Here is a 25586-nt window from a genome sequence, read left to right on the forward strand (position 1 = left end):
TATACCATGTGTTGGTAACTATATTATGAAATATAGTACTGGATATTATTTGTAAATGTTATAAGTAAACATTTTGTAATTATAATTAAATTCTGGAACTTTTCAATATATAAAAACTCGAAGAATACAATGAACTCCCACCTCCTCAGCACCTAGTTTGAACAATAATTCAATATTTTCTCCATGGGTTTCATCTATCTCCCACGCTTTTTTACTCTGAGCATTTTAAAAGTCAATATCAGAGGACATATGATTTCACCCCCAAAATGTTGGGTATGTGTCCCCAACAGATAAGCACATTTGAAAAGATATAACCATTATAGCCATTATTCCTTTTAACAAAACAAGCAATAATACTCAGTCCCAATGTTCAAATTTCTCAGATTGTTTAAAGAAGGTTCATACACTGCACTTGGTTGTTATATGTTTTTCTTTAAAACCATCCCTTCTCCCTATTTGTTCTAACACCATTTATTTGTTGAAGAAAATAAGTCATGTATGTGGTAGAATTTCCCCTCATTCTGGACCTGGCCGATTATTTCCTCGTGGTATTAACTAGTTCCACTATTGCTGGCATTTTCTGTAAACTGCTAAGTAAGATTTAGGGCAACGATGTCCAGGGAAAATAAAAGACAAGCCCCAGATGTAATTGTATGTTTTCTTAGCAGGCACAGTAAAAAAAAAAATCAAAGAAATGGGTGAAATTACTTTTAATAACATTTCATTTAATAGGAAATAGCTAAAATATTATCATTTCAAAATGTGATTAGTATAAAAGTTCTAAATGAGCTATTTTGTATTCTTTTGTATATGACATCTTCAAAATCCGGTGTGCATTTTACACTTGACACACAACATGATTCAGAATGGCTACATTTCAAGTGTGCAAGACCCACCCTATTGAATAGGGCAGATCTACAGACTTGTGCAGAGTCAGTTGTAAATTTTTTACGTAAGAAGAATACTTTGTACGTATTGCCCCCGCATGTTAGGGTTGAACATAGCATGTCTCATACCCATTTCACGGATGATTTGAATAAGTTCAGTATACGACTGCCATTGACTCACCGTGTCTGGCAGCTCGCCAGCCTGTCCCTATACTGTGCGTACCGCAGCAGTGAGCCACTCCATTAGAGAGTGGTTGCCCTGGTTTTGGGCCAACCTATGGCAATTCTGTAACCTTTGTCGCAGGGACAGATGCACTCTTACAAAGGCTAGCTTTTCCATCTCGCCTGGGGAGCAGAGAGTGTTGTCTGCTCCCTCATCCCATAAACGTAATAGCCAAACCCAGACGGGCTCTCCAGGGCGCTGCTGGCACCGCCCCCCCAGCTCCTGCAACTCAGTGGGAGTGTAAGGGGTGTAGGTTGTGAACTCAGTCACAGCTGGGTTGCGGGCAGCAATGCCCCCCCCACCCCGGGCCCAAAGGTTGCTCACGTTTTACCCTTTGCTTCATAATAGCTTGGGGGTTGGGAGCTACATTGTCTCCACTCGTGTTGTCTACCTCTACTTCAGAGTCTCCACTGTGGGGCTCATCCTCTAACAAGCGGACCTGAGCTTCCAGTGCCTCCCACCGGGACACCTGGTCCCACACCTGGGCTATTCCAGCAAGCGCTTCTTCTGAGTTATGACGCAATGCAGTGAGAACCTCCTCTAACTGGCGGTCCCGAGCTTCCAGCACTCCCCCCCCACCACCGGGGCTGGTGGTCCTGCACCTGGGCTATTTCATTAAGCGCGTCCTCCACGCTATGATGCTACACGGCGATGAACATCCATCCCACATGGCCGGCTGTAGCCTTCTCCTCCTCCGGCAACCGCTCAGCCAGAGCCTGCAGGGCCCTCTCCACACTGGCCAGAGAGCCATCCATGTCCTCCCACCCCTCTCGGGGGTCCAACTCCTGAGAACAGTGGCCACCGGGCACCACACACTGCGTGGGGGCCACCTGTCCTCCTGCCTGGAGTCAGACACCATTCCTACCTGGTCGGAATCTTGCTCGCCATGCCAGGTGTCCGAGTGGGTGGAGGTCCTGGTGCAAGACGTCCCCAACTCCAACAGCCCACGGCAGCCGCAGACCACCAAAAGGAAGGCGACGCCTTCTATGGCCAAGAGGGTGACGTGCCATCCGGAGGCTCAAGTCTCTCAGGCAGACCTTGCCTCCCGTTCCGGCGCCGCTCCTCACGGGCCTCCCGAAGCTGAGCTTTCACGTGTAGAGTATAAACTGCTCCATTACCCCTTTGGGGATTCTGGCCAGTGCCATACCCTGCTCACTGCGCCATGTGTCATGCGGCGTGTCAGGCGGGGTCTCTGGTCCTGCTCCCCACATAAGAATACAGGACATGGCGAGGCCAAAAAGGAACACCAATGGAGCCATAGCCAGGGGAGTCATACCGCTATATTCTCGCTGGCGGCTGGGCTGGGGACACAGGAAGCAGGAGCCACACGATGTGCAACCTGCCATCCACTTCTCTGCCAACCAAACCCACTAGCTAGTGCTTGTTAGCAGTTCTATCAGTGGCTTATGGCTAACTGGTAACAGCTGACGGCCAACTAGTCACAGCTGACGGCCATCTACTACCCAAGCCAGCACCTTTCCATGTGAGGCCGAGAGCCTGGAAACTGCTCTCGGGGCCTCTGTCCCCACAGGGTCAGTACCCGAACAACCTCTAATGGTGACGAGTAAGGGGGTCTCTTTTTTATCATTGTGAACTCATACCTTTCTATATTTGCTACCTTTCAGTACATTGCAGTCATTCTTCTTTTTGACCCTAAAAATTCCCCATCTATGGCTGGTAGGACTCTCCAGCTGGCTCCTGGGCCAGGTTTTGATAGCTTCCCTGTTTTCTGGTACAATCACGTAGGTCCATCTTACACATTTCCTCCCCTAATCAGAAATCTGCTATTTCTCCAAGAAGCCCTGGTTCCTTTCAGTGTTCCAGGCATCTTTAAAGGAGTCCCCTTGGGATGATAACATAACCTAAAAGAATTGAACAAATGTGGAAATTGAAAGCACCAAGATGACTCAGTGGAAAAAGGTTTTCGTCTTTTTGGGTGGAGAGGGTAGGATGAGAGGAGAAAGGAAGATCTCAGAGGTCCTCACACAACGATACCTGCCCTGCTCATCCTTTTCTCTGCATCTCTACTCTCCATACCCTCTACTATTAGGATTAGAACTTTCTATTGCTGTTAAGTGCAGGTGAAAGTTCAGCCAACTGGGAACCCAGGGACCCCACCTGACCTCCCTTTGCAAAGAGCCCAGAGCCTTTGTCCAAAGTTGCATCACTTCCCACCCAGCCCTTCCTGAGCCAACTCCCTGATGTCTCTGGGAGAACAGTCGGCATCATCCCAATGACATCAGGGAAACTCCTATTTCCAGCAGTTTCTCCTTCAGCTGCAAAAATGTGCAGCGGTAGACAGGGTGTGGGCTTTTGAAGTCTCTGCAGGAAGCAGAGTTGTTTTCTCAGCACCACATCTGAGCGCATCTTCTGTGAAAGCCGTAGTTGCTCAGCTGGTGTGGAACCGTCCCATCCCCTCGCCCTGCCCACCACCACCCCAGGACAGCCAGCAGGGAGGGCAGACCCCACACCTCGAGGTGGGTGTTAAGGAAGTTGGGGACCAGCACGGAGGAGCAAAGAATAACGGACACTGGGGTGGTGGGGTAGGGGGTGCCTGACACCTCTTCTCGTTTTCCTGAGTGTTCTTTGTTTCTTTTACCCCCTGCTCAAAAGTGCACTAAATATCACTGCACTGAAACTCACACCGGTTTAGGGAGAGCGTGCCACACTCCAACGGTGTGGTCATTGTCATGCAGGGAGTCACGCGGGGTCTCTGGTCCCGCTGAACGCAGGCTATGGCTAGGCCAAAAAGGAACACCCACGGAGCCATAGGTAGGGGGGTCACACCCGATAGACTCACTGAGGCTGGATTCACAGGACGTGCGACCTGCTGTCCGCTTTCTGCCAACCACCCGACTCCCTCCTCCACTTCCTCTCGACTCAGTCACCAGCTCAGTCATGGCAGTTATATCAGGGGCCAATTGTCTAACTGGTTATAGCTGACGGCCAACTAGCCACAACCGATGGCCATCTACCCGAGCCAGCACCCCTCCACGTGAGGCCGAGAGCCTGGAGACTGCTCTCTGGGGCTCTGTCCCCACAGTCATTAATCTAGAACAGCCATTTTGTGTCATTATCACAGTCCCCGGGCGCTGCCGGCCAGAAATGCTGTTTATCGTCACAACTTCCTCACTATGCGCCCAATCCCAGAAGACAAGGAAAGAAAACGTCCCAGCTTCAAAACACTCAGACACTTGCTAATCCTGGTACACAGTTCAGAAGACAGTCACATTGGTTGTGAGCCTACTGTGTGCCTGCGGTGCTTTCCCATGAGTTCTGTTTGCTCCTGTCAGCAGTCCTGTGGACAGATGTTGTTTCCCCATTGTACAGATGGAGAAGTTTAGGATACCTAACTAGACATTACGTCACCGGCCCTCGATCACTCAGTTGGCTCGGGTCAGGTCTCACTTTCTCTGAGGCCAGGCCCTGAAGGTCATAGTCTTTGGCTATGGATACCTTCCCTTAACCAGACACTTCATATTTGTTATCTCATTTCATCTTTGTTCCACTTTATAGAGTGGTTCTTCATACGCCCCCTTTACAAATGAGAAGCCTTGTCTAACATCACTTAAGATTTGTACCTGGGCCTGACTCCAATGATCATGGGTTTTCCAATGAGCTGCCCAGCCTTTCACAAGCAGGTAATTTCTTCATCCCTTCCAACCCTGATGTCCGGTTCTGTGTTGCTTTAAATGCACCAAAATGCAAAGACCCATGGCGATACTTCTGTGTCTGAATGGTATTCCGCCTCTGTTAGCCTTAGAAGACACCGCACTAGGAGGCCGAAATCTGGGTTCCTATCTGGGTCTGTGTTTATGAGAGTGTGGTACTCACTCACTGTTCACGACTCCAGAGCACTTTAGGTGATATTCAACATTTTGAAAAATTTTTAATATGCTTCAGAAAACATGCAACTAGCACACCAAACCTATAATATTTAAGATAGTCATTAGGAGGAAGCTATGCTTCGTGATGTCATTAAAAATAATAAAGAACTAATGGCACAATGGGATCACTGGTGTGTCAAAAATCAAGACGGTAAATGACAAACACGCATGAGAAACTTTTGTGCTCCAGTGTGTAACGAGCAAACAGTTCTCCTGGCCCCTTTTAGTCCCAGCCAGGGCATGGACTTTTTCGTGAATTAAAGATAATAGTTGTAAAACAATACTCAGTTCTCTAGGTAGAATCGGCTATTGCTTGCTTTTATCACTATCTAAAAATGGGAGTATGGTTTCCTTTTCTTGGGCACATTAAAGTAAAATAGAAAAAACCTAAAATCAGGAACATGTTTTCCCCCCTCTATGTAGACATCTCGTGCGATTTACCGAAAAACTACCTTTATCATTAGGAGAGTTTATGGGAAAAAATAATCCATTCCAAGAATAAACACTAGATGGAATGACGATTTTCAAGGAAGTGCTATCTGGCCGAGGTAGCAGCAGCCATGAGCCGAGAGAAGTTTTTGGCAGCTCCAGAGGGCCACGGCTAACTCTGAACTGTGATTAAGAAAGCATTCCTCCGTTTATCTCTGTGGGAGTGGGGGAGTGCCTCCTGTAAGGCATGAGGGTGTCCACTTATCTGGGGATTTCCTTTGGCATTACAGAAAATGATGCAGGGGTATCTCCATTCCCCGCAATGAGAGGTGAGAGGCCGACCAGGGCAGTGATTCTGTGAGATCCAGATTCCCACCCATGGTCATACTCACTCACCGCTCAGGAACCTTGGCAAAATGACCCATCCACCACCCAGCCTTGCACAGAGGGCAGCTCGAAGCTGGGTTACTAAAGCTGAGCCTCGCTGCCCAGGAGAAATCCATTCCTCTTTTGTCCCTTCCCAAGAAAGAGTGGTGTTCAGAAGACACAGTGGCTCCCGGCTTCTCTTTTAAAACACAAGGCTGTTCTGTGTGCAGAAGTGTCCCTTGTGCTTTGGTTGCGAACAGCCGAGAGTTGGACATGGCTGCATTGTGCATGAGTGGGAGAGTGGTTTAGTATATTGCGGTATGTGTGGTATGTCCTGTGATGAAATACAATGAAATTATTTGCAAAGGATTACAGTACATCTACGTGAATGGACAGTGAAAGATGTCCAATGTCCACTATGTTTAAATACAAAAGAGAAGCTACAGAGCCACATGCAGGGTGTGATCCTGTGTGCGTGTGTAATGCATACATATAGGGTCTGGGAGAAAATGTGCCTGTGGGAGGGGGCGGGGCAGGGCTGCTTGATGAACTTGGGGTGGGCGGTGAGAGGTGGGTGCAGGGATGCTGGCTGTCCTTTCATGATTTGATGTTCTAGGAGAGGGAAAGAGACTCTGACTTAATAGGAGTGGACAAGCGGGTAACAGCTTGTTCCCAGGATCCTCGTGGGGAAACTGAACTTTTGGCCCTTATCTGGGACTAGAAAGAACCTACACGAGACACGACCAGTGGGCCTCCCCCATTGTCTACGGAGATGGTCAGACTCACTGTGCCCCGAGGACCAATCAGCCCACGCTGAAAAAACAGCTGGGACGTCTTCCACCTCTGGGATGAGAATCACCTGCTCTTCCCTTTCCCAGTGTTCAGGACCCCATCCTGCACCCGGATTCCCCAGGTCCCACCCCTCTTCCCTGGGCATTTCCCTAAACTCAAGGACTTCTCCTCCCTTTATCCTTTAGTCCTATCAAGCCATCCCTCTAAACCTTGCTCTCTGGGTGGGAACCAAGAAACAAATTCCAGGCATCTCTGCCAGGCAACACATTTGCGTGTTAACTGGGACTTCCTGGGAAAAATTCCTTACCGGGAACAAGTCCATCCATCTTTCCACACTTTGTGTGCACCTACTCCAGGCCAGAATATAGAGGGAGCCTAGTCTCATGGGGGGAATGCCCTGCACACTCAGAGTCTGCACAAGGCAGGGATGGGAGAGGGGAATTTCAGATAAGAAGACAGTGGGTGCAAAAGACGTTTTGGGGGAAGTGAACTTCATCGATGTGATCACAGTAGACCAAGCAGGCCTCACCTCAGCATTTGTAGGAAACTGTTTCTGGGAACAATCCACTGAGGGATAGAAGAGCTGGGTTCAAATTCTGTCTCTACCACCTACCCACTGGGTGACCTTGGGCAAATCAAGTCACTTAAACTCACAATTTCCTCATGAGTAAAATAAGGATAAAAAGAGCACCTGTGTCCTAACCCACGGGATTCTAGTCATAGTGACCGAGATGTGTTTAATCTTTTTTCCACGTCACAATGTCCCCGCGAGTGTTGTTAGGATGTCTGCAAGCTCTCCCTGGAGGTGTATTGTAGTCCTTAGAGGGCAGCCCAGTTACAACAGTTTGGCACAGTGGTCAGGAGCCAACCAATAATGCCCATGCTGGTCAGGTGCACAGACCCTAAGGCCGGGCGTCTGGTTAAACTCCGTGATTTGGGGTAGATGATTTACCTCCAAGGACCCTAGTTGTCTCATTTCAAAATGGAGACAATAATACCATTTACTACATAGGCCTGTCAAGAGCATTAAATCCACATAAAAGCAATGTAGGCAATAAGCTCCGAGATATTGGCCTTGGCAATGCTTCTTTGGAAGTGACACCAAACGTGCAGGAAACAAAAGCAAAAATAAACAAGTGGGACTACATCCAATGAAAAAGTTTCTGCACAGCAAAAGAAACCACCGACAAAGTGAAGTGACGACCTATATTTTTCCTAATGGGAAAAATATATATTTATAAACCATATATCTGATGAGGATTTACTATCCAAACTACATGAAGAACTCATATAACGTAACAGCAAAAGCCCCCAAATAGTCCAGTTGAAAAGCAGGCAGGAGGCACTGAGTTGCGCTCCGGTACAGAAATAGAGGCTGAGCTGGGTGAGCACAGGAGGAGGCCTGGAAGTGCCGTGGCCACTGGGCTCAAGACAGACTTGCTATGGAGCGGACTTCAGCGTCACCATCCTCACTCCTGGTGACTCTCTCCTACACTCTGGCTGAAGATTCCAAAGTGAGACGGGGACACAAGAAGAAGAACACAAAGGACTCTCCACCCAAACTGCCCTAGACCCTCTCCAGAAGTTGGGGTGACCGCCTCATATGGACCCAGACATACGAAGAAGCTTGATATAAATGCAAGACACGCCACAAATCCTTGATGGTGATTCAACACTTGGATGAATGTCCACACAGTCAAGCTTTAAAGAAAGTGTTTGCTGAGAATAAAGAAATCCAGAAATCGGCAGAGCAGTTGGACCTCAGACTAGTATACGAAACAACAGACAAACTCCTTTCTCCTGATGGCCGATAATCCCCAGGATTATGTTTGTTGACCCATCCCTGACAGAGCCAACATCACTGGAAGATATTCAGATCGTCTCTATGCTTATGGACCTTTGGACGCAACTCTACTGCCTGACAATACAAAGAAAACTTGCAAGATGCTGAAGTCTGAATTGTAGAGAAAAAACCAAAATGTGCAAGTACTTCCCTCTGTGTTAGGCCTGTGACTTGGGACCAGAGGAGATGTCAGAAGACTCTGGAGAAGGCAGAAGCACTAGTGGACATGCTGATTAGATTACGATCTAATGTTACAACAGTTGTTTTTTAAAAATTTGGCTTCAAGTTACACTTATATGAAAACAATATTGTATACTACCACAGGGAGCCATACTTTCAAAAAAATAATTGGGGGGTGGGGGGGTGTTTGAAAAAATAAATAAAAAATAAGCAGGGTATGAAAAAATAGTCATTTTTTTGAAAGAAAACATACAGATGGCCAACAGTTTGTGAAAAGATGCTCAACATCATTAATCATCAGAGAAATGCAAATCAAAACCACAATGAGATGTCACTTCACACCTGTTAGAATGGCTATTATCAATAAGACAAAAGAAATAACAGGTGTTGGTGAGGATGTGGAGGAAAGGGAACCCCTGTGCACTGTTGGTGGGAATGCAGACTGGTGCAGCCACTATGGAAACTGGTATGGAAGTTCCTCACAAAAATTAAAAATAGAACTACCTTATGATCTAAAAATCCCACTTTTGTGTATTTATCCAAAGGAAACACTAAACAAAAACACTTGAAAAGATATTTGCACCCACATTTTTTCTGCAGCATTACTTACAAATAGCCAAGACACGAAAGCAACCTGAGTGTCCACTGATGGATAAAGGGATAAAGAAAAAGTGTTTTACATATATATATACATATATATATATATATATGTATATATATATGTATATATATATATTATAATATAATCAGTATGATAGGAATTGCCAGTCGTGCATCATTTCTACAGGGCTCCCTACTACTAGGAAATGAAGCAGAATTCACTAACAAGTAGAGGGCTCAGAAGAAAAAAAAATATGTATATATTTTTTATATATATACAAAATATTTATATACAAAATATTTATATACAAAATATTATTCAGCCATAACAAAGAAGGAAATCCTGCCATTTGCTACAACATGAATGGACCTAGAGGGTATTATGGTAAATGAAATAAGTCGAAGAGAGAAAGACAAATACCATACGCTCTCACTCGTATATGGAATCTCGACCAAACCAAACCAAACAAAAACCATGAACTCATAGATCCTGAGAATAGATTGGTGGTGGCCAGAGGCAGGGGATGGAGGGTGGGTGAAATGAGTAAAGGGGGTCAAAATGTACCAACTTCCAACTTAAAATAAATAAGTCCTGGGGATGTAATGCATGAATGTAACTGTAGTTAATACCACTGTATTGTCTATTTGAAAGTTGCTGAGAGAGTAAATCTTAAAAGTTCTTACTACAAGAAAAAAAATTTGTAACTAAGTGTGTTGATAGATGTTAACTAGACTTACTGTGTCGATCATTTCGCAATATATGCAAATAACGAGTGTTGTACGCCAAAAACTAATATAATGTTATATCAATTGTATCTCAATTTCAAAAAATCCATGTAAAGCAGGCGAACAGTGCTTGACTCGGGGTGGTTTGGTATGAGGCATTGGCAGGGACCAGGGAGGAAGTGTCACGCACTCAGTGATGAGTCAGGCTGGGTTGGGGATTCGACAAGCATCCTGGTTGTTAGAGAATTCTGCTTCAGTTCCCAGCAGAAGGGAGCCATGCAGGCACAAGGCATGACTGGTAGTCCCTATCTCACCGATTCTCTGATTATAGCATCAGTCACAGATAAAAATGTGTCATATCTCAGGATGTGAGGCTGTACTTTTTTTTTTTTCCTGAAACAAGAATGGGGTCTAAATAATAAAACGAACAGCTGGCTCTTCCAAAAGAGCAAAGCTAGGGATTTCTACTAGTTTTGAGGGTAAATATAAAATCAATGGAAGACAACGATTCTAAAATAAATTAAATTTATGAAGCTGTTGAATTCTGAGAAACAGAGCGTCTTCCAGCTGATCTGGAGGATTCCAGGAATATCAGGAGCTTCCCGCGTCATCAGAGAAGAAGAGTTGATCTCACATCCAATTGCGCTGGTCCAGGACACAGATGGGAGATACAGGGAAGCAAGATATTGCATTATCTACCTCCCAGCATCAGTGATGAGGTGTGTGTGAAATGCTGGTGAGCACAATAGCAAGAGAGCCTTTGGGATTTTAGAGGAAGCCTTCAGTTTTGAGGCCTGGGATGAGAAAGGGGGAAGGACTCTGTGTCTCCCAGGAAGATGAGAAAGGAGGTTCCTTCCTAAGGAAGATCTTTGGTACCCAAAAAGAAACCACTTTAAGCCTCTTTAAATTTGGTAAGAGATGGACTGGAAAGGAAAGAAAAAGAGTTTTGAGGATTAGTATGGCAGAGAACCAGTGGGCAAAGGTCTCTTGGACAGAGGGAAACCAGATACCAGGCCTCAAGCCACTCCCTGCGTCCCTCAGTGAAAGGCACAAATTCAGATAATGGGATACAGGCTTAAATGTACCTTCTGGACCAGGCCTCCGTTCATTCTTCAAAAATAACTTTTCTGATGTTCTAACCCCATACTATGTCCTGTAAACCAGGGGACAGTTCAAACCATTGCACGAAACTCCTTGGTGGGTATTTGTGTGATTGACAGATTGTTATATATAGACTTGTGACACAGCCTGTGGGGTTTGAGCTTTGCTGCTTTGGCTTTTTCTCGTCAGAAACTAAGTGAGGGTGTGCATTTCTAGCCCGCCCCCCCCTGCCCCTCCCGCCCCAAAGAAATTCTATCTAATAGCGAAATAAAGGAACATTTGCAGTTACAGGTGTGGAACCCAGCTCCCCCACAGTGGTGCCACCAGGCGTGGAATTGAAGCAGCGAGGGACTGCTATTTCCACTGCCGTTTATGGGCTCGAAGACATCAATTAGGGCAGCAGTGCTTCCAGAGTTAGGCATTCACTATGAAGCCTGTGGGTTGAATGTCCCTCACAGAAGGTATGTCCTCCTCAAACCAGTGAATGTGACTTGATTTGGCAGATATAATCAAGTAATTAAATGAAGGATCTTGCGATGAGATCATCCTGGATTAGAGCGGGCCCTAAATCCAATGACAAGTGTCCTTCTAAGAGAGGAGAAGGCTTTGTGAGAGGAGACAGAGGTTAGAGTGATTCAACACCAGGGGACCACCTGGCAGCAATCAGAATCTGCAAGATGCAAAGAGGCATTCTCCCCTAACGCCTCCCCCTGAGCGCGGCCTGGCGCCACCTTGATTTTGGACTTCTGGCCTTCAGAGCTGCGAGAGGACACGTTTCTATTGTTTTCAGCCAGCTCCACCCCTTATAGTTTTGTGACCTTGGGCAAACTCCTTTTCCAAGCCTCAACTCTTTATCCATACAGCAAAAATAATAATAAAAATATATAGCCAGCCATTGATCGTGGGTCGGCAGTAAGGACCGAGGACCGTAATACACGGAAAGTAGATGATGCGCATAATGCGTGGCCCATAGTCTGCTCTCAAAACAGCTGCCTGTCTTCATCCCCACCTTTATTCTGCTCTGATAATGAAAGCTCCCAGCGTGTGGCCCCAGCTTCATGAGGCCATTGCCTCAGGCCTCAGGGGTCCCCTTGCTTTCCCTTCACCTCACCCACCACACTTCCCCTGTTCTGAATGTAGATATCATCACTTCCAGGACAACAAGGAGTTGAAAGGAATAAGCCAACTCAAAAGAGTTGGAATTTAGAGAGGGGGTAAGGGTGGGGGGGCAGGAGCAGGAGGCAGAGGAAGTTCAGGAACTTCACCGTCACTCATCACAGGGTTGCACTCTCTACAGCCCAAGTTAAGACACACAATCAGTAAATGATCAGGCGTCCAACAACTTCATTGTTTTCGCTAACAAAGAGGAATTGTTTTCAGAGTTCCTGCTTTTGTTGTGAAGGGTCACCTAGCTGCATTGTGGCCATACCCTCAATTACTTTTTCTTCTGTTAAATTCAAGAAAAATGGAATCTTGAACTTAAAACACCCGTGGATTGAAGAATCCCATTTTCCTAAACTTCATCTATCTGACTGCATTGTTCTTCCCGGGGTTCTCTAAACATATATGCATAGAAAGGTGTCCAGGATGGTGTTCAGAAAATGCTGACAATGGTATGTTGTGATGGAATTTTCCTTTACATTTTCCTTGAGTATGTATTTTTTTACAAAAGTATTATTTTCATAAAAACAACACAGTTATTTGTTAACACCTTATCTGTTGGTATCTACAACAGGCAAATGTACAGAGACAGAAAGTAGACTAGAGTTTACCAGGGCCGGGAGGTAATGGGGGATGGGAAGTTATTATTTAATGGGCGCAGAGTTTCTGTTTGGGATAATGAAAAAGTTCAGGAAATGGTGGTGATGGTTGCACAACATTATGAATGTACTTAACAGCACTGAATTGTACACTTGAAAATGGTTGAAATGGTCAATGATGATATAAATGTATATAGTATGTAAAAATATATATTACACATATATATTTATCGCAATTTAAGAAAGAGCTTATCTCTTGTGTTTCCCATCCCTTGGGCACCATGACAGTAAATACCTAGGTGACCAATGTGACAATGAGCCTGGCCAGTAGATTTCCTTTTCCAGTTCAGTATTGGCATAAATGAAGCATTAATGATTGAACCCTAGAAGAGACTAAAGTGGGGATTTCAGGCTCTTAGGCAGGGCCCCGGGGGAGAAAAACCTGCTAACTAACTTGCAGTGCAGGAGAAGGGTGGGATGGAAGAGAATGTTTCCTGTTGCCCTTGCCAGCCCAGCAGATAGGTGGAGGCTTTCTTTTCCTTTTCCTTTGCAAAACTAGCCAAGAAGTTCTCAGCCGTGGAGCTGCTCTTGGATCTCTATGCTCTGTATCCTTCCATTCAGCCGAGTGTCCCACGTTCGGCCCAGTGATCCAATAACCAGTTCCAAGTTTACGTCTCTTTGTCCGGCCTGGAGCCTGTCATCTTCCAAGAAAGCACAGTCCTGTAACTGTGTGCTCGCTCTCTGAGGAAGACAGATGGATCAGTAGGTCATGGACTGAAGACAGGAACTCAGCCCCACCTCCAGCCTGTCGATTCCAAGCGCCTTGGAATCTCTGTTGTACATTGCTGCCATGGAAACTGCTGGGAAAGACACCTGGCCGAGAGGGAGCCTGCCAAAGCCCACTGGAGCAACAGCAGGGGACGAAGAGGGTATTTCCGGGACAGTCAGTGAGCAATTAGAGAGGAAGGGGCCCGAGCTGAGCTAGCCAGCCTGAACAGTCTGGAAGTATTTGACCCAGAGTTTAAACCACAGAGGCTGAAAACACAATCTTAAAAAAAATCAATAGAATTGCTTTTATAAGCGCTAAACACTGGAGGACTGTTTATAAGTTCCTTTCTCGTTCTTGATTCTGGGGCACGATGACCAATGAGAGCGTTGGCCTCCCTTCCTGGCCCTCCACGGGATTTATAATGACAGCAGATCCTCAGAGAGCTCCCAAGCACCCAGGCCAGGTCAGGCCGAGACCAGCTGTTTGCAGAGACCTGGCAGAGAGTGATGCCTGCACGCAGTAAGCCATGTTTTCCCATTAGCGTCTTGCTTGAGTTCTGCTCCACAAGAGTGTTAGCAGAAGTCATGGGAGACAAAGTGGCTGCCCTATGTGTGTTTCTCCTCTCCACTCCCTTCTTTTTCTTTTTAACACGGAGTTTTCAATTTCACGTTCTGTGATCTAACTTCCCATTTCCCACTCACAAACAAACGACATCTGGCCACTCTCAACAATAAACTTGGAAAGATGAGACATTTCCTGTTAGTTCTCCGTGTAACCCCTGCTTAAACTTTCAAATTCCTGAAAGAATTGCCTGAAAAATAAATGGGTCATTAAAAAGTGAGGAAAAAAGACCTGCCAGGAGAGCCTTTTGACAGTTAATGCTGATATATTTTACCAGTGTATTATTATTATTATTATTATTATTATTATTTTGCCATGTTTTAGCTCTGAAAGATCAAAACAGATTTGTTATCCTACACAACCACCTTGTGGAAATAGCCATTGGAAAAACCTTCCACCAGGCTGCTGGCTCCAACCTCACGGCTAGTTGCCCAATTCCTTTAAGTGGTGGTAGAAAATATTATTTTAAAGTACTCATCCATTTCTTAGTACCCTGCTTATCTATCCACTTAATTCCTAAGAAATTGCATATGGCTTCCAATCTCAACAGTTACACAACACTTTTCACTTCTTTCAAATCTATATTTCCAAATGTGAACTTTCTTCCTCGTCTTCACCTGCCAGCTGGGCATTTCTCCTTGGAGGCCCTGCCCTTATCTCACACTCAGCATGACTAAGACGGCTTACTCTCCTCACCAACCACCCAAAGCCAGCTCCCTTTTCCACACATCCGCCTTCTCCCGATGATTCCAGCTTTCTTCAAGACCCAGGCTCAAGCCACGGTGCCGTCACGGAGGCCCTGGGTTCTGGCCCCACACAGCCCCTAGGGACGTGACCCATCCTATCACATCACATGCCCCTTCTTCCCATTCCTACAACCACTCTGTGCTTTTTTTCATGACGTACTTGACAAGTCCAATGATTTCCTAATAGATATCCCTCTGCCACTTCCTGTCCCCACCCATCCAGGAGGCACCAACACTCTTATCTAGCCTTTTCCTGCTCAAATGCATCCTCCACGCTTACAACACGGCATGGGCTTCATGAGTCCCAGCGGGGCAGCTGCAAGGGCCCCGAGCGGTGGAGGGGTCTGCACTTGGTTTAATGCTACGCTATCTTGAAACTCTTCATGATGTTTGAACAAGGGACCCCAAATTTTCATTTTGCACTGGGCTCTGAAAATTAGGTAAGCAGTCACGCTTCCTTGCTAGGTCCAGATTCCTTAGCTTGGCATTGAGAACTGTTACAATTTGGCTGGTCCCTCTCTCTCTCGTGATTAGATCTCGATGTCAACCCTCCACTCCAGCCATTGATATTGATAGTCTATTGTGACTGGAACACACCATGCTTATGCTTTGCTTCCACTTCTTTGTTTATCTAATTCCTCTCTCCCACGACTATACCTTCTCCCCTCCCCTCTCCTCCTCCTTCTCCTGTTCTCTCTCTCTCTCTCTCTCTCTCTCTCTCTCTCTCTCATTTCAATCCTACTCATATTTCCATATCCTCCTCCCCCATAATCTCTCCCTACACTCTAATTCCTCTGGCAATGATGGTTAGCCTCATCCAGCTCTTATATACTTCTGTTTCTTACTCTCTCCTTTTACTCCTTGAACCTCGTCCTCCCAACCTGTCACTAGCAGGGTTCGGGGAGCATATCTTATGTGTCAGTACCATCCTTACCACGCCTCACAGAGTGCACAGTGATAACCAGCTGACCAGCTATTTCTCCCGTCTCTAGTGAGTGTGTTAGAACATCTCTGCTTTATAAATGGGTAACAGACACAGAGTGGGATAAAATTTCCTCAAGCCAAGTGTAGGAAACTGGAAACTGTCATGGAGTACCTCTACACACTCATTCAAGAAATGTTCATTGAATGCCTCCTCTAAGCAGGAGAGAGGCAGCTAATAGAGTGGCTGCTAGCTATTTGGGTGTCCCAAACAGCCCCAGGGATGCCCTGCTGCTGGGCCCACAGAGGAAGAATGTTCCCCATTCCTCAGGCTCATGGGGAATATTCTTCAACTCCCAGGTGAGGCCATCACTGCCCTGTCCGTTCCAGGATGTTGGTATCCAGTTCTCAGGGAGGCCAGGTCTCATGTCTCATCTGTAGTTCCTCAAACACAACTGGGTTTCTGCTGTCAGCTCCCTACCTGGAAGGTGGTTTATAGAAATGATGGAGAAGGAAGGGCAGGGACATGTCCTTACCCTCCTTGCGTTCCCCCTTTTTCTCCACTAACTCAGAGAATCTAATTTATGAGGAAATTGTCCAAAACAATGGTTTCTGCTCTAAGTTCCCTCAAAACCCCCATCTTTCCAATCATTCACTCCCCGTGGCAATGACTGCCTCTCTGTGGCTGCCTATTGGCAGGGTGGAGCAAGGGTTAAGGGGTAAAGGGAAATACTTGGGCGCACATAGATTAATATTTTAAAATTAGGTACCATCTCACACTCTGCCATTTCACAAATATTCATGGAGCACCCTTCCACATGGCAGGCACCGTACTGGGTGCTGGGCCAACCACATAAACGGCTGTCACTACAGCCCCCTGCCCCCTGTGGCTCACGGCACTCTGGTGAGCTTCCAGTCTACAGCGAAGGAGTCCAGATCCCTCCTGCAATAAGGAAAGTCTTAGTCAGCTCTTTTGCAAACGGCTGTCCCAAAGGGCAATGACTTCTTAGACACAGAACAAGAACTCTTCGACTTTTTCTTATAAATACAGATACAAAGAACAGACAGCTCCTGGTAGGAACAAAAGCACTGTATGGACTACACACTTACAAAGCATATGTTAAGTAAAATACTATGATTTCTTTGACCAGTCACATTCTCCTTCCTTAAAAGCTCCACCATTGGAGTTCATTACTGTCAAGCATTGGAAAGGATGTGGGCACTTTTACTTCCCTCATGGACTTTTCAGAAGTAAAGGGAGAGGGGACAGGGGTTCCTGGTGGCCTGTCTCAGGCAGGTGAGTTCCGGCTCGCCAGGATTCCAGTCCTGGGCAGCTGGGGAAGCGACGGGTTAGCAACTCTGATGGGGAAGAAAACACTGAGCCAGAATAAAGAGTGGGAGCCAATCTGCAGCCTGGAGCCTGGCCTGGGGTGTCAGGCTAGGAAGCCGCGCACGTGGTGAATGGAAACTGCGCTTACTGCCTTCCTCAGAAGGTGCTGAGGGAAACACTGCCCAGAAAGATGCAAGAAGGGAGGAGAAGAGCTGCACCAACTCTGGAGGCCAGCTCCGCGTACATTCTGAGAAGAGCGGAAAAGAGAATTGTGAAACTCCCTGGTGACCCAAGACAGAAAAGAGAGATTTGTTTTCTGAATGCCACAGACTCTCGCCTCCGGAAACTACTAATTTTTTATTCAGATTTATTTATGATCACAAAGGAAAGTCATGTTGATTTCTGGTTCTCTGGTGAAGTGTTTTTGATGATGGGATTTTAAAAAAGAGATAACACATCATTAATTAAGCTATTCATAGGCAAATAAATATTTGGGAAAGACTGCATTTTTCTCAAGAAGGTCTTACCAAACCAAAATCAGAATCCCTTGCAGGGGAAGATGAAGGTGCTTTTATATTCATCAGTGTTTGCTGATTACCCACACGGTCCCAGGTACTGCTCAGGAGAAAAGTAGGTAAGACAGAGCCTGGGTCCTCGAGCGACTTGCAGCCCATAGTGGGAGGGAGATAAATGATCAGACTGAGCTAAAAGAAGGAGGAAAAGATGGTGAAATTCCTGGAATAGCTTGCATAATTGGACCTGTTCAAACTCTCCAGTGGCTCCCATTTTGTTCTGAGTTACAGCCAAGTTTTTCAATAGCTGTCAAGGCCCAACCCCACCTGCCTCGGCCCCTTTCCTCTCCGCTTCATCTCCTGCTCTCTCTCTGCTCCCTCACACTGGCTATCTCCCCAGACATGCTAGCCCAGGGGCTTTCAGCTGTTCCCTCCGCCGGGAGGACTCCTCTCAGAGATGCTCAGGATGGCTTCCTCCTACAGGTCTTTACTCAGCTATCACTTTCTTCTAGCACTTTCCTCCCATCCCCCACCACACTCCATTATTCTTTTCAGCATCGCAAACCTCCCCAAAGCATATGGGCGACAGGGTCCATGCGCCCCACTTTGAGAACCACTGCATTAGAATTTCATAGCAGGTATGATTAAAACACTTAATAAAATTGGTATAGAAGGAAAATACCTCAACATAATAAAGGCCATATACGACAAGCCCTCAGCTAATCTCATAATTAATGGTGAAAAGCTGAAGCCCTTTGCTCTACGTTCAGGAACACGACAAGGTTGTCCCCTATCACCTCTGCTTTTCAACATAGTGTTGGAAGTCCTTGCCAGAGCTATCAGGCAAGAGAAAGAAATAAAAGGCATCCAAATTGGGAATGAAGAAGTTAAATTGTCACTCTTTGCAGATGACATGATGCTATATATAGAAAACCTTAAAGATTCCACCAAAAAGCTATTAGAAACAATCAATGAATACAGTAAAGTTGCTGGCTACAAAATCAACGTACAGAATTTCATAGCAGGCTTGCGATGTCCCCCAGCTCGCCAGCCTGTCCCCCCAAGATGCTGTTTTAGTGGCTCTGGAGAGGAGCCTAGAGAGCTCTGCATTTCAAAAAGCAGCACAAGTGATTCTGATGTGATTCAAGACCACCTTTGCCAAAACTAAAAAAAATAAATAAAATAAGGAAGCCATTGAAAGGTTTCAAATGGAGAGTGACAAAATTAGATGAGGCCTGCAGGATGGTCTGAGGGCCACAGTCCTAATCTCCAAGAGATCCTGGGTATCTAAATTAGGGGTCAGTTAACTCCATCCTTTGAGCAAAATCCAGCCTTCCACTTATTTTGTAATAAACACAAAACAGAACACAGCCATTCTTTTACATAATTGTCTATGGCTGCTTTTGTGCTAGAATGGCGGGGTTAAGTAATTGGGACAGAGTCTATAGGGCTGGCGAAGCAAAAACTACTGGGGGTGCCAAAAAAAATGTACACAAGTGGACACTTGGGTCAATGTTGCTCCAGCAGTAGTTCGCCATCATCAGAAGTGTCTGGACGCTGATGGGAACCACTTTGAGCACCTCTTGTCATTGCAGAAGTCAAACGGGACTTGTACTCCATCTTTTGTTATCGGTATATATTGAGTATAACAATTTTAATACAGTTTTTCCCTTTCTTAAAATGTGTATACTTTTTGGGGGGCACCCTCTGTATTTACTATGTGACCCTTTTCAGAAAAACTTTGCCAACCCCTAGTCTACACCGAAGGCTGAAAAGCAGAGAAAACGTGATCACTATGTAGAAACACGATCAGTTTTAAATGTTTGCAGGGAAAGAACAACAAAAACCTGCCTGCATTTGTGATGGCGACAAAGAAGGGGAGTCTCGCTATCACGTACAGTGAGCACTGACGGTGCTAAATACTGAACATCCTGGGGCCCATGCTGCCCAGGACTGCCATCTGACACACGTTGGTCTTAGACCAAACTGAACCTCCATATATATAAAGGTCTACCATTCTCTTCTTTATGATCCACAAATTTAAAATTGGTTGGTGAGGAATGACTACACATTTCCATGCAGGCTGTTCTTTGTTACCATCCAATGAGACTCACCAATGGCTGAGCCAAGCTTGCACCTGGTTTGGGATTGACAGGTAGGAGGAAGGGTTAGTGCCCTTGGGGGCCAATATCACACCCAAATGACAGCCTTGTTGACTGGTGGGTCCGTGCAAATGTATGAGGGGGGCCACAGGCCAGGCTTAAAACGATGAGCTGGTGCTTCTGGTGTAACAGATTTGCTGCTGAATACAGGTTATTAGGAATGGAAACTAGAGTTTGCAGAAGCCACCGCGATATCCTGGGGTGCAGGGCAGTGTGTGTTGGCAGCCTACACTCAGCTCCACCATAACTCAGCCCTCACAGGCAGGAGGGCCAGAGAGATTTATGGACCCCAAGGAACGCGTGCGACCAAGGCTGCTCAAAGGAGGCCATACATTGTGAGAGTCCGACTGTCAAATAACATGTTGGGGTTTCTTCAGTGGTCCCAAGACTTAGAGATTACATCTTTAACACATCAATAACTTAGCCTCTGGTTAGCAGGGTTCACCGGAGCGTGACTAATCAGCGGATGAAAGTGTCTTTGTGGGGATTAACTTTAATGAAAAGAAAAGGGATAGTTATTTGGGGAGTTTGAAATCTTCCATAAATCAAAGCGAACACTGACAAAGCAGGTTCATAAGGTAAGAATGAAGCCATTGTGGGGAAAATTAAGGAACAGCTACTTTTTATATAAATCACAGGTCCTGACTGCATTGGTTGACAATTCCATGGGAACAGGACCATTTAACTTCTTCAGGTGTAATGGAGTAATATTTGGGGGACACTCAGCTCTCTTTAAGGGAAACCAGATGTCCCTTGTCCTTATTAACCCTTTCCCACCAACTTGTAAAATATCTGGCCATGGGCTCTTTGATTCTTTGAGGGAGTAAACTCCACTTCTTCCAAATCCAGCTTTCAACGTCCATCCTGATCCCATCCATGCCTTCCCAGAGGGCCCTGTAATTCAGAGTCTATCCAGGAAATCTTGGGGATGACTCTGAGTAGTCCAACAATCCCGTAAAAAAGATGACTCTGTCTCTCTGAAAGCTTAGGCATTAGACTCATAAGAATGAATCAGAGATGAACTCCACCATCATCCAGTGATTAAAGCTTACTCCATCAGGAACAGGTAAAACTGACATCACATCCCCCCTGATGTGATGCACTGAGAAGGTTACAACATCACTAATGTCGTGTTCCTGCCAACAATGTGTAACCTGAGTCTAATCATGAGGAAACTACCAGATAAACTCAAGTTGAGGGAAATTCTATGAAACAACTGATGTTTTCTCTGTAAAAAAACCCAATTTTGTAAAAGACAAAGAAATGCTGAGGCACCATTCCAGATTAAAGGAACTAACTGCAATGTGTCATCCTAGACTGGATTCTCATCAAGACTAACAGTATTGTTACAAACAGCATTAGGACAATTAGTGAAATGTACATATAAGCCATGTCTTAGTAACAATACTATATTGGTGTCAAATTTCCTAAATTTCATAATTATGCAGTAGTTATGTAACAGATTATCTTAGTTTCTAAGGGATAAACACGGAAATATTTTGAGGCCGAAGTTCATGATGTCTGCAACTTATTCTCAAAGCGGTCAGAAAAACTTACATAACTTACACCTTGGTGGTAAAATAGATGCCTTACAGATATAGTAAATGTTATTCATGGTAAGAGTCGGAAGGAAAGACTACCTCTAGGTGACATCGCACAGGAAAATCACAGCTATCTCATATAGCTGGCATTCTCATGATATTAGGCATGTTAAAAAATATAAGCAAGATGGCAGCGTGTGTGTGTGTGTGTTAAAAAATATTAGCAAGATGGTAGTGTGTGTGTGTGTTCCTTTTATCTGAGATTTAAAAAATACAAAATTCCTATATGTATCCACATTCACAGAACACTATTTCTTTCAAATAAAAAGTTGTGTTGGTTTCAGCCCTGACACTTTCTTCTCTAAGAAGTCTCCCCACACAGAAACTCATTTTTCCTTGTGCCCGTAGATGTTCTCCATCCAATTCCACTGGCCATTGTTTTCAGTTAAAAGGGAAAGACTCTTCAGGCTCAGTTATTAATGAGCTAACATATAGGACTTACTTCATGCCAAACATTAAGTGCTTTACATGTACCACTCATTTATTTCTCGAAGCAACTTCACGATACAGAGTAAGGAAACTGGGCTCCAAAGGATTAAGTAACTTACTCAAGGTCACAGAGCCAGTCAGTGATAAAGATGGGATTCAAAAGAGTTGGCCTGGCTTCAGAGTTGATGTTCATGACCCCTATGCTATCCTGCCTCTCACAGTGACCCACAGCAATAGAAACTGGACCTCAAGACAGAATAGGTTTCAGTTACATACTCTTGCTCACTTAATTCATTGTTCTAATACAATATCTTGTGTCAAGTAGGTACGAAAGCAAAATCCAGGTTATTCATAAAACATTATGAGTCAAAAAAGAGATCTCATCGGAAATAGAAATTAGAAAATATTTTCAATTGAACCCACCATGCCAAAATTTTAGTAGTAGCTAAAATTTTAGTAGTAGCTAAAGCATGTAGCTTTGAACACATATTGAAAAGGACAAAAATCTAAAATCAGTAATTTAATCTTCTCTCTCAAAAAACCAGAAAAAGAAGAACAATTCAAACCCAAAATAAGGACAAGGTAGGAAATAATAAAGATCGGAGTGGAAATAAACAGATTAAAAAAGAGAAAAATAACAGAGGCAATCAAGGAAACCAAAAGTTGGTTTTCCAAAAAGACCCACAAATTTGATAAACCTTTAACCAAAATGACCAAAAAAAAAAAAAAAAAGGGAGAGAGAAGGCACAAAATACCAAAATCAGAAATAAAAATAGTATCATACCTAGAGACCCTACAGAAATTAAAAGACCTTTAAGAGAATATTTAAACATATAAAATATTTAACATTATATCAGCTAACTGAATCCAGAAACATATGAAAAGAATTTTGTACCATGAACAATTGGCATTTATCCCACGAATATAAGATTGGTTTAACATCCTAAAATCTAATAATCAATTCATGTACTACATCACATACGTAGAAAATAGGACAGAAACCACATGAGCATCTCAACAGATGCAGAAAGATCACTTGGCAAAATTCAATGCTCATTTATGATGAAAACTCTCAAGAAACTAGGTATAGAAAGGAATTTCCTCAACCTGATAAAAGGCACCAATAAAAACTAACAGCTAACTTAATACTTAGTGCCAAAAGACTGAATGTTTTCCTCCTAACATTGGAAATAATGCAAGAATGTCTGCTCTCACCACTTCTTTTCAACTGAATGTTCAAGCCAGTGCAACAAGACATGACAAATAAATTAAACGAATACAGGCTGAAAAGGAAGAGATAAAACTCCCTTGCAAAGGTCCTAAAGCACATAAAATAAATCTGAAAATTTCAAAGCTGGAATTTAAACATCTGCACGTCCTACTAATACACAATTTTACCCTTTGCACATATGCATACTGACAAAAGAATGGGTAAATAAATTGCAGCATAGTCATGCAGTGGAATATTATACATCCATGAATATGAATGGATTACAACTACACCCAACATTAATGACTCTTAAAACTATTGGGTGAGAAAACACACCCAGAAGACTACATACATAGCATGATACCGTGTTTCTAAAACTCAAAAATAAGCACAAGTAAACAATGTGCTGTGTAAACATACATGCAAATATCATTATGTATAATTATATATGTATACATACATCATTATATATATAAGCGATAAACCCCCAAATAATGACACCTCCGGGGAGAAGGCCTGGGGACCCCAATGGGGAAAGAGCATTATGTATATGAATTATCAGCAATGTTCTAGTTCTTCGGCTGGGTGAGGGGTTTGCAGGATTTCATTATATTAGCACGCTTCACAGTAAATATGTAATATAATGTGTATTGATTAAAATACAATTTTTAAGACAAATTTTTAAATAAAGAAAAAATTCTTGATGCTATAATTTGCCCCCCCGTGAGGGATTATCCTCTGTCTGTCAAGTGCATTTCTTAGAAATCATAGGGTTAAGTGGGCGTGGCTCCTGACTCTTCCAATTGTTCTGTGGGTTTGAAACTGAGTGTGTTGTACTAGACCAAGAGTCGCCCCTTTGGCACCTCTGCTGGCACTTTCTTGCCATTCATCTCACTCAGTTGTTATTTTTCCCCTTCTATATTCAGTGGTTTTGTAATGTTCCAAAATTTTCCATGAAGATAATTTCCAGAAAAATGAGCTACTGGGTTTAGAGAACAAGCTCCCTGGCTCACTCACTGTCCCTGCAGAACTAGCAGAGAATAGCCCGGCTGACATTGCCACTTACGTGACCTGCCCAGGCCTTGGGATCCCACCAACCATACCTCCCAAAATCTCCAGGGGAAGCTAGAAAATCCATCTCCATCACCTCCAACATCTCCATCTCTATCACCTCCATCACCTCCATCATCTTCATCTCCATTATCTCCATTGTCTCCATCCCCATCTCCACCTTCATCTCCTCTAGCTGGTGTCAGTCTTCACCACTTCCCAGCCTTGAGCACCCACACAGCAGAGCCTCCTGGGCTCTGTGAGCAACCCCTGTGAGTGGACAAGGGGTGAGTGGACAATGGAGGCCTGGGCCAGGCCAGCACCAGAAGCCTGAACCTTACTCTAGAGCAGGTCCCTAATCCTATGCCCAAATCCAGCCCTTTACCTACATCTGTGAATAAAGTTTTATTGGCACACAGGCACACTCACTCATTTACATATTGTCTATGGCCTCTTTCATGGCAAAATGGCACTGTTGACTGGTTTTAACAGAGACAGTGTGGCCCACAGAGCTATGTACTATCTGGCCCTTTACAGAACAAGTTTGGTGACCCTATCCCCCGTTCCCCCAGAGCCCAGGACTCTGTGTCTGCCTCCTAAGGGGGAGGCCGCAGTATCAGACCTGTTAGCTGGTGGGGGGCAGCATGGTGGTGAGAGGTTGTTGTAAACACTCACCTCTGTTCTGCCTTCTGGGTTTGGGTCTCTAGCCAGCCAACGACTGGCAAATCACTAAATTTCTCTCTGCCTCCATCTGCCCACGTGGCTGATGGAAAACATAATAGCTGCCTCATCTACCTCTCCAGGTGAGGATCAGATGAAATACTGTGTGCCTGAGCCTCCCAAACGGAAAAGCACGGGGTCCAGAGGAGAGAGTCTCAAACTTCAGCAGGTATCGGGAAGGCTAGTTAAAAACACAGCTCACCAGGCCGCACCCCCAGAATCCTGGATTCAGGACATTTGGGTGGGGCCCAAGAAAATCGCATTTCTTACAAGTTTCTAGGTTGTGCTGTTATAGGTGGTCCGGCCACCACACTTTGGGAACCTCTGGCCTAGGTTAGAGAGTGGTTCTGTACCATGTCTGCCCATTAGTATCACCAGGAAGCCTTAAAATTCCAGGTGCCCAGGTCACAACTCAGTCAGCATCTCTGGGAGGAGGACCCAGATATCAGTAGTTTTAAAAGCTTCCAAGGTGATTCCAACCGGCAGCCAAAGTTGAAAAACATTGAAGAGAACGTTAACTGGGGACCCTGGGAGGGATGTGGGGTCTTTTTCTTGTTCGTTTGATGCTGTGTTATTTATAACTGGTAAAAATTAGATCAAATATGGATAGCTGCATTACAGACTGGAACGCAAAATCTACGTGACTTCTCAAAGACATTTTCAAGCAGTTTGCAATGAACTGCTCACTGCTTTAGGTTACGTCAGGCTACCCAAGGAGGGC

General features: G+C 44.8%; 1 pseudogene across 1 annotated transcript; it reads left to right on the forward strand.

Moving 5' to 3' along the window:
* Positions 1-8026: 8026 nt before the first annotated feature.
* LOC308506813 (anterior gradient protein 2 homolog) lies at positions 8027-8549 on the forward strand (annotated as a pseudogene). The gene has a single exon. The product of its transcript is annotated as an anterior gradient protein 2 homolog (transcript).
* Positions 8550-25586: the final 17037 nt, after the last annotated feature.

This window comes from Rhinolophus hipposideros (assembly GCF_964194185.1).
Source record: "Rhinolophus hipposideros genome assembly, chromosome: 13".
NCBI lineage: Eukaryota > Metazoa > Chordata > Mammalia > Chiroptera > Rhinolophidae > Rhinolophus > Rhinolophus hipposideros.